Below are 12,154 nucleotides of genomic sequence, written 5' to 3'. Positions count from 1 at the left end.
CTTACTTTTTATTATCCTTTATCTTTTTTATTTTTAAGTAAAAATGGTTAAATTCAACAGTAATTTCAATATTACTCAATTTGTCAACAGAGAAAAGATTATTTGTTGCAGAATACATCTACTTTGTGTACATTTTATCAAAAAGTATGCTGGAATAGATTTGATGTGTGCAGAAATTGATCTAATCTTAATCTTTTTTACCTGGAGAACTGGAGAATCCTCCTCATCTGACCGAATTGAGGGTGGGTATATAGATTCAAGATTTCTGTCAAACAAAACTAAGTCTTTGTTTCATTTGTTCCCACCACCTTTGTCTTCGTCTCTGTGTTTCTCAGTCTTTACAGAACGGCTGCAATCAGAGTTCTCACACTTTTAAACAAATTTCAGTGTCTTACTGGAGTTTTTGCAACATTCCTTCACATTTAACTGTTTAAATAATAATGAGGTCCTGTCGTCTGCAGGTTGCTTCTAGTTTTAGGAGTGTGGATGGTCAAGATTCATCTACTACACCTGGACTTGACAAGTAAGGGCTGGAAGATCTGACACTGTGTAATATAAGTGTAGATCCTTTAACACTAAAAATATAAAAATACAGTTTTAGACAGATTATGAACCTATGGAAGAGGATATGGACCTCTAAGGGGAAAAAAACAATGCTTCAGATTAAATTCAACATGTATTATTTCCATTGGCCCAAATCCTCCTCCATAAGAACCACCGGTCCAGTTTATCTTGATTTAAAACTGGTTAGAATTGAAAACAGTAGGATTTAGTTGATTTTAGAAAATACTGGTGGGTTAAGTGTTGAAATCAAGGTGTGATCTGGGAACTTTGAGATAAAAATTTAAATGTGTGCTGAGCATCACGTTTTTATGTCCATTGTTTATATGGAAAAGGTAATTTTCCACAAAAAAAATTATTTAACTAAACTTTAGATTAATCTCCGAAGATTTCTAGAAATAAACAAGGAAATTTATGTTTTGAAAGTCTAAAATTTACTAGAAATAAATTGAAGAATGTTGACATGCGCTCAGAAATTTTCTAGAGAAAACATGGAAAAGTGAATTTCAAATATCAAAAATGTTTCAAGTTGAAAATTTTTGACTTTTGAAATTTTATTTCTAGAATTTTTCTAGAATTATTTTCAAAATATGTATATTTTTTGGCATATTTGAACCCTTTGAAACTCAGAAATTTCCCCCAGAAAAAAAAATTCTAGAAAATTAGATTATTATTTTTTCTATCTACAATGTCCAAATACACCGTCACAAGTTTTTTCCCTTTTAGAAAGTGGGTAAATTACATAAAACTTTTACATGCTGTTCTTATATTTTATAAAATAAAATTGCAGAGATGCATCAGAGTTAAGTGAACTAAAGCAGAGGAAAATCAGCCTGTAGTTGTCCTGTTCGGCCACTAGATGGCAATAACACACTCATAATCGGTGTCAGTGGCTTGTGGCGAAGCATCCTGATACATAAATAATCCAGAGCTTCTGCTTGACTTGAAACCTTAATACTGATTCTCAGTAAGCCGTGAAGGTTCTGCGTAGAGACGCGTTTGTTCTGCAGGCGGCCCTGCTTGTTTATGCAGCTTCTGCTTTTATGCAACATCAGTTTCACAACTGTTTACTCAGGCCCAGTAGCCGAGAGTCAATATTTATCCTGCTTCTCTTCCTCGCAGTCCTTTTCACCTGACCGTTGACGCAGCCTGAGTGACGGTGGAAACCGCAACAGCTGCATCATCCCGTCGGTTTTTAACAGAAAAAAAAAAAAAAAGGCTACCGTCTCTGAGAAAAATCAAGCAGCAGCCTCTCCAGAGTGTTGGGAGCAGATCGCTTTTTAACCCAAAGCATATTGATTTATATGGGGCTCTAACTGCTTCAGTGTGTCCTGGATTATTGCCCCCAGTAATTGAGGCCTGGCAGCCGTCTCTTTCCTAGACATTGTCTCGGCGGTGCCAGATGCGAGGCACGCTCTGCAGCCCAACCCCTCACCCTCAGCAAGCCATTGCTCCTGTGTTGGTTCACTTAGCTGCACAGACAGCATTCTTCCCTGCCTGCTTAGAGGGTGTCACTTACAGGCCACCGTCCAGATCTGAATGCAGCATGAGGCAGCAGATTTGCAGCAAAGCCGAACCGTGAACCTGTGCATTGTTTGAAATGTTGGCTCTCGTCTCGGATTAGCTGCTGCAGCCACATTAAGCCAATAATTACTGGGGGATAATATTGTTCCTTCATCTGTTTGCTTTGTGTTTTTGTTTCTGAGTCACAAGAACTTTCCTGGATTTGCAAATAGAGGGGAATGCCTGGAGCAGGCTTCAACAGGTCGGTGTGTGGGGTAGACTCGCGCTTCCTCCATACGGCCCGTGCAGGACGCAACAAACTACTGCAAGTTAAAGGATTCACTCTCTGTTATATGACAGGATAAATTAATGACAATATATATATAGCAATAGACACGTGATCGATATCAATAGATAATACATCTGATAGATTATTCACTAAACTCTGATCCAGAAACGCACAGCATTCTGGGAGATGTAGGCAGAGGAAAGGCTTTAGTCGCTCAACCTCTCACTGCTGAAAAAGCCTCGTGGAATCAACTAACTCACTCATTCTTTGGTTACCTAGCAACAGCCTGTTGCGTAACTTGCGCAGCAGCAGTTTAAGGTTTTGCCTCATAACTGCTTAAAAATAAAAATAAACAGCGAGGAGTGAAAACTGGATAAAACAAGAAAGGTCACCTCACTAGTTTGTTTCTATTTCAGATATTTAAAACGTTGATTATCGACGTTGATCAATACAAAATACTTGTATTGTCCAGCCCTACATTACAGATTGGTACACCTGTTTTGTTCGCTCACATTTGTATCCTGTCGAGTTCGAAGTGCATCATCCATTTGACCTAACATTTTTAACACACCTAAAACTGTCTGCCAGTTTTAGGTCTCAAAGCTGCACTATTTAACTTTAATTTACAAAATTTATTTGTTTTTACTTATTTGTTAGGATTGTCTCTATGTCACAAGAACATGATATGAGACAGATAATGTATGAAAAAAAAATCAAGCTCATCTGCATTCTCCCTATGGACTTACTGTCATCTGCACACCAATCAGAGCCAGGAGGAGGGTCTCTGCGCTGCCAATCACCCTTATGTATCTTTGATGTTGCTGCCAATTCACCCCAAAAGTGATCACACTAATTAGCATGGCCACCGATAACGGCAGAAAAACAGGTAAATTGTTTCTCTGCCATTAGCACATCCAGCAGTGCGTAGACGAGGATGATTGGCAGCTCTAAGATCCTCCCTCTGGCTCTGATTGGTTGTTTAACGCAGGAGCCATTCACATGAGGAGCTTGATCTTTTCACAGATCATCTTTCTCATACTGTCACATACAGCAAATATGTCAAAAACATTTTTGTGAAAGCTGTATACTATAGCTTTACATATAAATATACTTAATTCAATCCAAGTCGAGGCTTTGACTGGGACATTTACAGATTCCTTACCAAGGTGTTACTTCGTAATATTGGCTATATCTTTGTTGGGTCAATGTGTGAATTTCAGAGACCTACAGGGGAGGTTTGATTGTAAAATCTCTAGTTACCACAAACAAAAATCCCCACAGCACCATACCGCCACCACTATGCTTCACAGTGCAGATGGTGTTAGTTTGGTCATTAGCAGTCCTTATGTTCTTCAGACCAGAGAAATATTAATGTACCTTTCAGTGAGGAAAGACGTGATTGGTGGAGTGTGCAGACAATAGATCACCTTCTTCTTCTTGTCCTGTCGCTAAATGAGCACTCGAGCGCCATCTTTCTCTGACCAAGACCCTTCACCTGGATTGCTCATAAGGTCCTTGCGGTTTCATATTTCTTCCTTTTCCAAATAATGAAGGCCAGAGTGTTTTTTGGGGCCTCTAGTGTTGCCAAAATATTTTGTATTTTTTGCCTGATTTCTGTTTGAATATATTGTGGTCTACAGAAAATTTCCTTGACGTCATTGCTTGGTTTCTGATCCACACTGTGAATTGTGAGACCATGTCTAGATAAGTGTTTTCTGACCCAAATCATGTCTAAAGTTACCTCAATTGGACTTGCATCAAATTACCCCTGAGGTCACTTCTGAGTGCAATACCAAAGAGTGGGAATACTTATGTATGTACCTATTATGTTTATAAAATTACAAATGCAGGAGAAAATCTTTCCACTTTTTCATTTCATAATGTATTGTGTAGATTTTAGAAGAAAAATAAATAACTTGCAGTGAATCTATTGGGTTACAAAATATGGAAACGGAGAACGGCTAAAACAAAAGCAAAATATTTTGTGACCAAAAATGCTACATTAAAGACTTATTTAACAAAATCAGCAGTGCAGTTCTTTTCTACAGCTCTAATATTACTAAAAAATATATTTTTTCTTTAATAATTAGGACTGTATTTTAAGTTTATTTATTCATTTTTGCAACTTGACTCTTTAAAATTTGTAAAGGGGGCCATCCAGACTTTGTAATTTAAAGCTCTGTTACCTTTATTTGTAATAATTTAACCATGCAAATTTAATTTAAAATTTTTTTATATCATCAATCATAAGTCATCAGGATTTTCTTGTCGATAAATTAGATTTAAAGTGACATTAGCTAATATGCTGGAATTGGCTAGCAGTAACATGTTAACTAAAAATAAACTATTTGTTATGCTAATAGAAGTTAGCTAAAATGCTAACAGTAGCATCTTATCAACAGCAAGTATTGACAATGCTAATTAGCATGTTAGCGATGCTAATATGGTTGTGTAAGATAATAACTTCTATATACTTTATGTGCTATCAGCAGCTTTTTAAATATTTTTAGATGAAGTGATAACATTGACATGCTACTGTAGGTAACAATAACAAACGTTATCTACTTTGTTAAAGTTGGGTAATATGCCAGATAAGCTGAGGTGATGCTAATATTTTGTTAGCCTGGTTTGTAATCCATTTCTTTCTGTTTTAGGGACTCTTCAAAATGAAAAAGAAGAGAAAACATTATCTTCAAATAGAGTAAATCTGTGTTGAGCTTTGAAAATGATAAAAATTACGTCAAGTGTTTAGTTACCGTTCCAAACCCTGATCATGTCTACAATCAGAGGATGTTTAAAAATACTGAAGTTGAGATAAACGAGAGGTATTAAATAAAAATCTGTCAGAAAGCTAAAAATGGCTCATCACTGATTCTTTCAGCATAAGAATCAGAAACATGGGGCCTAATCAACTCTGATGTGTTGCATCAGATGCAAAACCAAAAGTATTTATGGCCATATCAGTCCCCAGACCTCAATCCTATTGGAAACCTGAGGACTGAGCTGAAGAGAAGAGAGTACCCAGGACTCTGGACAATTTGGAGATATTGTGCAAAGAGGAATGGTCACAAATCTTTCTCTCTGTATGCTCCAACCTTGTAAAATATTATAGGAGAACACTACATTCTGTACTAGTGGTAATAGTGGGCTGGACAAGGTAACAGCAGGGGTTCCAATAATTGTGCCAGCAGTGATTTTGTAACCCGAAAAATAAACCCCAACAATTATTTCCTTTAGATTCCACTGTGATTCAGCTCACACGAGGAAACTACTAACCTTAAGATGATTTCTGAAGCTTTTTCAATACAAAACTCAGAGCCCCCACTGGGCACCCACTGGGTCCCTAACCCAAACATTATTTATGACAAATTCAAGGCCAATATCAAGGGTTTTAAAGAGCTCCTAATGTTCCCATTAACAAGTAGTTTTTTTTGTGTGGGTGTTCTACTAGAATAACAACGCATTACATCTGTTCTTGGAAGTCAGATGTTCTTCGAGCGTTTTCTGTTTGAGAAATGTATTCCCTTCTTTTCACAATTTATCACACTGTTCGTGTTTAACTTCAGAAATTGAAGGGAAGCGGAAGAACCTTTTTTATTTTAAAGGTTGCAGTGGATTTATCCATCACACTGTTTTATTAGAGTAACTGTGTTTGTTCTTTTTTAAGAGCAAAGGTATGGGGGAATTGTTCTGCCATAATTCGAGAGCACACATTTTCAGTCTGAAAGCAGGACTTTGTCTTTTGTTATCAAAACTTTTAAAATTTGTACTCAGAACTTCTGCTCTCTTTCAAATATTCACTGTACTTTCTCAAAACCTGTCTCCGCTCGGATCAAATCTCCTCTCTGCTTGCTTAGGAATCATTTGCTACTTCTGCTTTGAACAAAAAAGTACCATTGCCTGGCAACCTCTCAGCCAATAGAACGCGAGTGTTACACAGGATGTGTTTGTTTCGTTCTAGTGGGTGTGCCAGTGTGGCTGCTTTCATTTGTAGCAAAGGCATGTAGAAAAATCTTAAATTTGTAAAAAAGTGTAAAGTCAAAACTACTTCTGGAAGATAGAAATGTAAAATACTAGTTTTTGTATGTAGTATTGGGATGCTATTTTCCAACTTTATTTGAAAATAATTATATTTAAAAATTAAATATAAATACACCAGTCAACTTGTTTCTCAATTTATTTTAAGAGCAAAAAGATGCTCTTAAATCATCAACCAGTGTGAACACCCACTGCAGACAGATATAGGGAATAATTTTAGAGAAAAGAAAAAGGGGATTCCCTTATTGTACAAAGAAAAAGATGATGTATAACATTAAAACATCCACTGCGTCACTCTTTGAAATATCTCTGTTACATTAGTTATGATTTATTCTTTGGTGGACTTCTGTTCATAATTTTTTGGTTGAAGCATTACACGTCTCTGACTTTTGGAGAGTGTTTATAATGCTAACCGTGGCGAGAAGGTGTTGCTTGTACAGCTGGGAGGAGCAGATTAGCATCTCAAAAGCTTAAATAATACTGGAACTACGACCCCAAAACAGAGCTAAACAAAAGAACAAAACTCCAATGTCACTCTTCCCAGATTTCTAATCAAACGCTCAGACAAAGATTTAAAGAAGTGAGGCAAAAGCAATTGAGGTGGAATAGGGTCAGGCTTAGTCTCTGCTGCCTCAATACTGAACTCTTTGCATGTAGTGACAATACCTGCATTTCCATTACAAATGTGCGCAAATCTTTGTCTATATTCTGCGAATGTTGATAAACCATAACTATGCAATTGTGGTGTTTCCATTAAACAATAAGTGAAGTTAAAATCATGCAGGAATAATTTTGTTCACGCAACTGATGTAAATAGTTACTACATCCTGTTGTCGTCTTCTTTGTGGTTTCCAGCAGTAGTAACATCTGGCTTTTGATCACGTGACTCGTGTTTCCACAGCAGTTTTGTGAAATACATTTATTTTATTTTGATACGGTTGTGAAACCACCTCATCTTGGTGGACAAACTTTTTTGAGTTTTTTTTTAAATTGGTGTGTTTCCATTAAGCAATTGTATGTTTATTTCAATTTAAGCAATTTTATGATTAATAAACATACAGCTACTCATAAGAGTGACATACAGAAACCGTCTTCAGTCAGAGGCTTTTTCAGATTCGTTGCATGACTGACTGCTACTGGGGATCCACAGCAAAAATCCCATCCACCACTCTTTGAAGAAACTTACATGAATTTTAGTTGCAACAAGTATTTCTGAATTTGAATTTAAAACAATTGACTCAATATAACTCTACAGACTCCAATTACCACATTACCTGTTAAAATTTATTTAGTATTAATAAAAGCAACCAAACACTGTTTGTTCTTTGACCATAGAAGAAAAAGATCAGAGAAAATCTCCAGAAAGACAGTCATGATTTCTCTTAGTTTTAACAAAATATGTAGGGCAGGCAACAAAAACAGCCAGAAACCCCTTAGTAACTGCAAAAGTCAACTTTATGATGGCTAAAAAAATAAATAAATATGAATCTGAATGAAACCCAAGACTTCTGAAACAATACCTGTTAGACTTTTGAGACTAAAGCTTTGCACACACCAAAAACAAAAAATCTTACAAAGTATTTTTGGTTTAGTTTCTGGTGTGAATTTCTTAGTACATTCAAGGTTTCCCCCAGAAAACATGTTAATCCCAGAGATAAGGTGCTAGGGCAATCATTCGTCCATGTTTTTGAGTTAAAAAATGTTAAAGGTTGACTGGACATTTGAAAATATCACTTGATAATTATGTGGTATTGGAAGATTAATACCTGAACACCAAATATAACACCTTAAAAATGCAATTATTAAATTTTTTTTAAAAAGAAGCAATGCTTAGCCTGGTGGGGGCACAAGTAAAGCCTGGTGGCCCACCAGGCTTATAATACACTTGAAATAAGACAAAACTAACTTACATGTAACTTTTCAACAACATATAGGAGTTTATAATTCCTTAATATTTGCACTTGTTCCATTGGAAGATTTTTTTTTTCAATATTATGGAATCATTGACTTAAAGTAAGCTTCTGAAAACATTAGTTTTGCCTCATTTTAAGTGTACTAAGACATTTGCACTAGAAATACTCAGTAAGATTTTGTGTTTTTGCAGTGTAGAGTTGCTGAGAGGTTATGGGAGTTTTGATGTCCAGTCTACATGCAAAAGCTGTGAGCAGAGGGTCAGACTAGGCTGGAGTTTTGTCCACAAGTGACGGATAGATGAAGTGACCCCTGTCTGCAGGTTAACTTTTATCATTGCTGTTAAAGTACAGTCGTTGTGAGTTCAGACCTCCAGTTTCGTTAAATCCAGTCCATGCTGCTTTTGTTTTCATCACCAGTAAAACAGGGTGGTGCAGCCTTAAAGTTTAGCTCGTTGAAAGCCTCGCCACAAACAGTTAACAGTTTCTGAAAATGTGGGTTTTGATCATCAGCAGGCACCACAGATTTTCCTGTCCGTTTTGCCAAAATCCTGTGACCCCTAAATGTTACTGTGGAAAGACAGCGTATCAAAACAAGCACCCCATTTTCTGCATTTGCTCCATGACGCACCTTTATTCCTTCCATATGAAACATGTACAGGACACAAGGGGGCTTTGACAACAATGTGAGCTAGCGTTGCCACACACAGACTGTTTGGGGAGGTAAAACACCAGAATTTCCCATCCCGTCCCCCTCATTTATTGTTTTTACAGCGCTTTTCTTCTTTTGTTTTAGTCAATGTGGAGGAAAAGCCCTCCACATTATCAGCAGAAACAAAAGTATTACTCTCCTAATCAAGTGCGTGTCCTCAAGTGAACCTGCTAGCTAGCGCCAGCCCCTCCCATCTTGGGTCCGGGACCCCGTTTTCGGCTCACACAAGTTTTGCAAAAGCTTTATCTCAGTTTTCAACCCTTTTTTTCATCCTTTCTTTTGCATTCGGCCCCGCTCTCTGTCTCCTGTGTGTGTGTGTGCGTGTGCATCGCTGACTCGGACATTTGTTTGGCAGCAGAGACGCAAAGGGATGCTGTTAGCGCTGCAGGAAAAACAAAATCACAAGTCTTCTTGGATCGCCGTGTGTTAACATGTAAACACTGTTCCAAATGAGGTGATACAACTCAGTTTGAAACCAAGAATTTTACTCTGTGTAAGTTAACTCTTTAAACATAAGACAGTTTCCCCGTTTACTGGCCATGAATCTGTTTCAGAGTGGGAATGTTTCTCGTTTTAAATCCAGTACCGGATCATTTCCAGAGGAATCGCTGTGGAGCCATATCTGATCTCTAAATTAATTAGGAATGAAAAGTTTCACAAACTCAACGTGCGAACCAGAAACCGATCCACAGTAGATCCAAATCTCAGTCTTTCCTCTGAGTCAAGTTTATTTGTAAAACACGTTTCAGCAACAAAGCATAAAACAGAATTCAGTAACCAATTATTCAACAGTAAAATTACATTTTTCCTACTGTTGATTTAACAGCTGTGGTTCGGCTGTTTTGCGGATCTGTGGTGCATAGAAGCTGACTGCTGCTTCTCCATGTTTGGTTCAGAAGACCTGAGTGACCTAAAAGGTTGATACAACAACGACAGATCTTTAAAAAATGTTGGTTTTTTGTGTTTGTTTTAAGCTGTTGAGTGATTTATAAACTAACAAACATATTTTAAAGTCTATTCTCTGAGCTCCAAGGAGCCAGAGGGAGGACTGGTTTTAGTCAGAACGCCAGCAGCAGCATTTTGGCAGACACTGTTGCAGTAATCAATGCAATTAGAGATAAAAACATGGATGAGTTTCTCTAGATCTTCCTTTAATCCTGGAAATGATCTTGCGGTGATAAAAGGCCGACTTTGTAACAGTCTTTATGTGTCTCTGAAGGTTCAGACTCAGATTTCAGGCCTGATCGCTCGTTTAGAGCCGTAATAACCGACTCTTGATTATTCCACTTTATTAACTTCAGTTTTGTTTTTGTTCAGCTGGAGAAAGTTTCTTCACATCCACACATTTATTTGTTCAGTGATTGGTTGGTTCAGAGCCACCTGGTGACATCATAATGTAGAGCTGTGTATCATCTGCATAGTTATGACAGCTAATCTCATTATTTGTTATAAGTTGAGCTAGCCGGAGAAGGCATTCGTGCTTGTTTATCACTTTATTAGGCTTGATACATTTTATTTTGCCCCGCAGTTGTTTTCAGTGTTGGCAAAACAATTGAAGCAATAACAAAATACCTTCGAAAACCCTGAAAAAATATTGTTTAAAAGATAGAGCACAGGTTTTGTTCATTACAATCAAATTAGAGGTGGTGTGAAACATTTTCTGTTTGTTTAAAGTGATTCAGTTGTATTATTTATGCAACGCTAGAAAGAAGCTAATTAAGCCTTTCCTTGGCCGTTGAGTTCACTGAGGCGGAAAGATGAAGCTGTGGGGTGGCTGGAGGTGGTGCTGAGTGGGTTCAAAAGTCTCACAATCAAAGAAAGAAGAGAGGGAGTGAGGGAGAGTAACTTGGCACAGAGACGGTTCAGATAACCAGACGCTCCAGAAGCAGGCAGGGGAAGGTCAGCTCCCTCCCTCCCTCCCATCCCGCCTCGCTCCTCTTCATCAGCAAATATCTATAGACTGGGCGAGCTCATCATTTCCAGTACACTGCAGGCAGAGGAATCCAGATCAGGTTTCAGAACAGAGATAGAGCGTTTTAAGCTAACTGGACGCTAGCGGTGTCATCAGGAAAATAGCTTTGTCCTTCAGAGGAGCATCCTTATTGTATTCCACGTGGGAACAAGCAGTTCCTATTAATGACGCAGTCTGGCAGGGCAGGCAAATACAGACGCCGGATTGTGGTTCTTCTGAGCTTCAGCTCGGTGGAAAAGGAGTCAGACATTCAAAAATCTGAGTCGATTCAGAAATACTTCATTTATCCCAAAGTGGGATTAAATTAAATGTATCTTCAACGAATAGTCGTGGACTAAAGACCTCATGACATGCTAACAGCTCGATTTCAAGCCAGCAGAGATGATTTTCCACTATCACATTTTGTACAACATCATCAGTTGTTAGCGAGCACTGCTAATCCACCTCATTTGCTTTTGCTACTCATCTTTAAATCTCTGGTCGTATGGTGAGAAAGCTGGGCAGAGAGACGTTGGAGTCTCTGCTTTCTGGTCCAGGAGCCTCCTTTTTTTTTTGGTTCTTCTGGGATTTGGGGTCATAGGTCAGGAATTGTTTGAGCTTTTCAGATGCTAATCAGCAGCTAGCAGTTGTACGCGTCATAACAAAAGTAAAAGACCAGCGGAAACATGGAACGCCTCAAATTAAAAACACTACCAGCAAAAAGAACAGATGCGTAAATGTTTTATTTTCCTTCATGATGGCAGCATCATGCTGTGGGAATGCTAGTCTTTAGCATAAACATGGAAGCTAGTCAGCTAAAAGGTCATTACTGGAAAATCTGGAACTCGATCCAAAATATCGATATCAATACCAAGTCGATATCAGTATCGGTTCGGTCCTATCGTAATAAGATAAATATTCTAGTTTATTTTATTTGCAATCTAATTTCTCAACTTTACTGTAAAGTTTTTTTATTTGATTTTTTTCTCAAATGTAACTTTTGCACTTTTAGAAAATAATGCACGCAAATTTGTTTTGTTTTTCTACTGTTTCCATTTATCCTGTAAATATGTTATTAAAGTATTTTGTAGACACCTATAAAGTTTATCTAAATCCTGTTCAAGGTTTGAACAAAATAATCCAAAATAAAAAAACGCTTTTTTAACGCTTTTTTAAAAAAAAAGGTTTTT

General features: G+C 37.5%; 1 protein-coding gene across 1 annotated transcript in view; it reads left to right on the top strand.

The window, feature by feature from the left end:
* The first annotated feature begins 104 nt into the window (after positions 1 to 104).
* igf1 (insulin-like growth factor 1) overlaps positions 105 to 12,154 on the top strand; it is a 32,867-nt gene continuing 20,817 nt past the window's right edge. The window contains exon 1 of the mRNA XM_032589986.1: positions 105 to 523. The gene's annotated coding sequence lies outside the window, so the exon portion shown is untranslated. The remainder of the gene's footprint in view (positions 524 to 12,154) is intronic.

The sequence above is a fragment of the Xiphophorus hellerii genome, chromosome 17 (assembly GCF_003331165.1).
Source record: "Xiphophorus hellerii strain 12219 chromosome 17, Xiphophorus_hellerii-4.1, whole genome shotgun sequence".
In the NCBI taxonomy this organism is placed as follows: Eukaryota; Metazoa; Chordata; class Actinopteri; order Cyprinodontiformes; family Poeciliidae; genus Xiphophorus; species Xiphophorus hellerii.
Note: the sequence above shows the minus strand (reverse complement) of the source record. Positions and strands in the feature narration are given on the sequence as shown.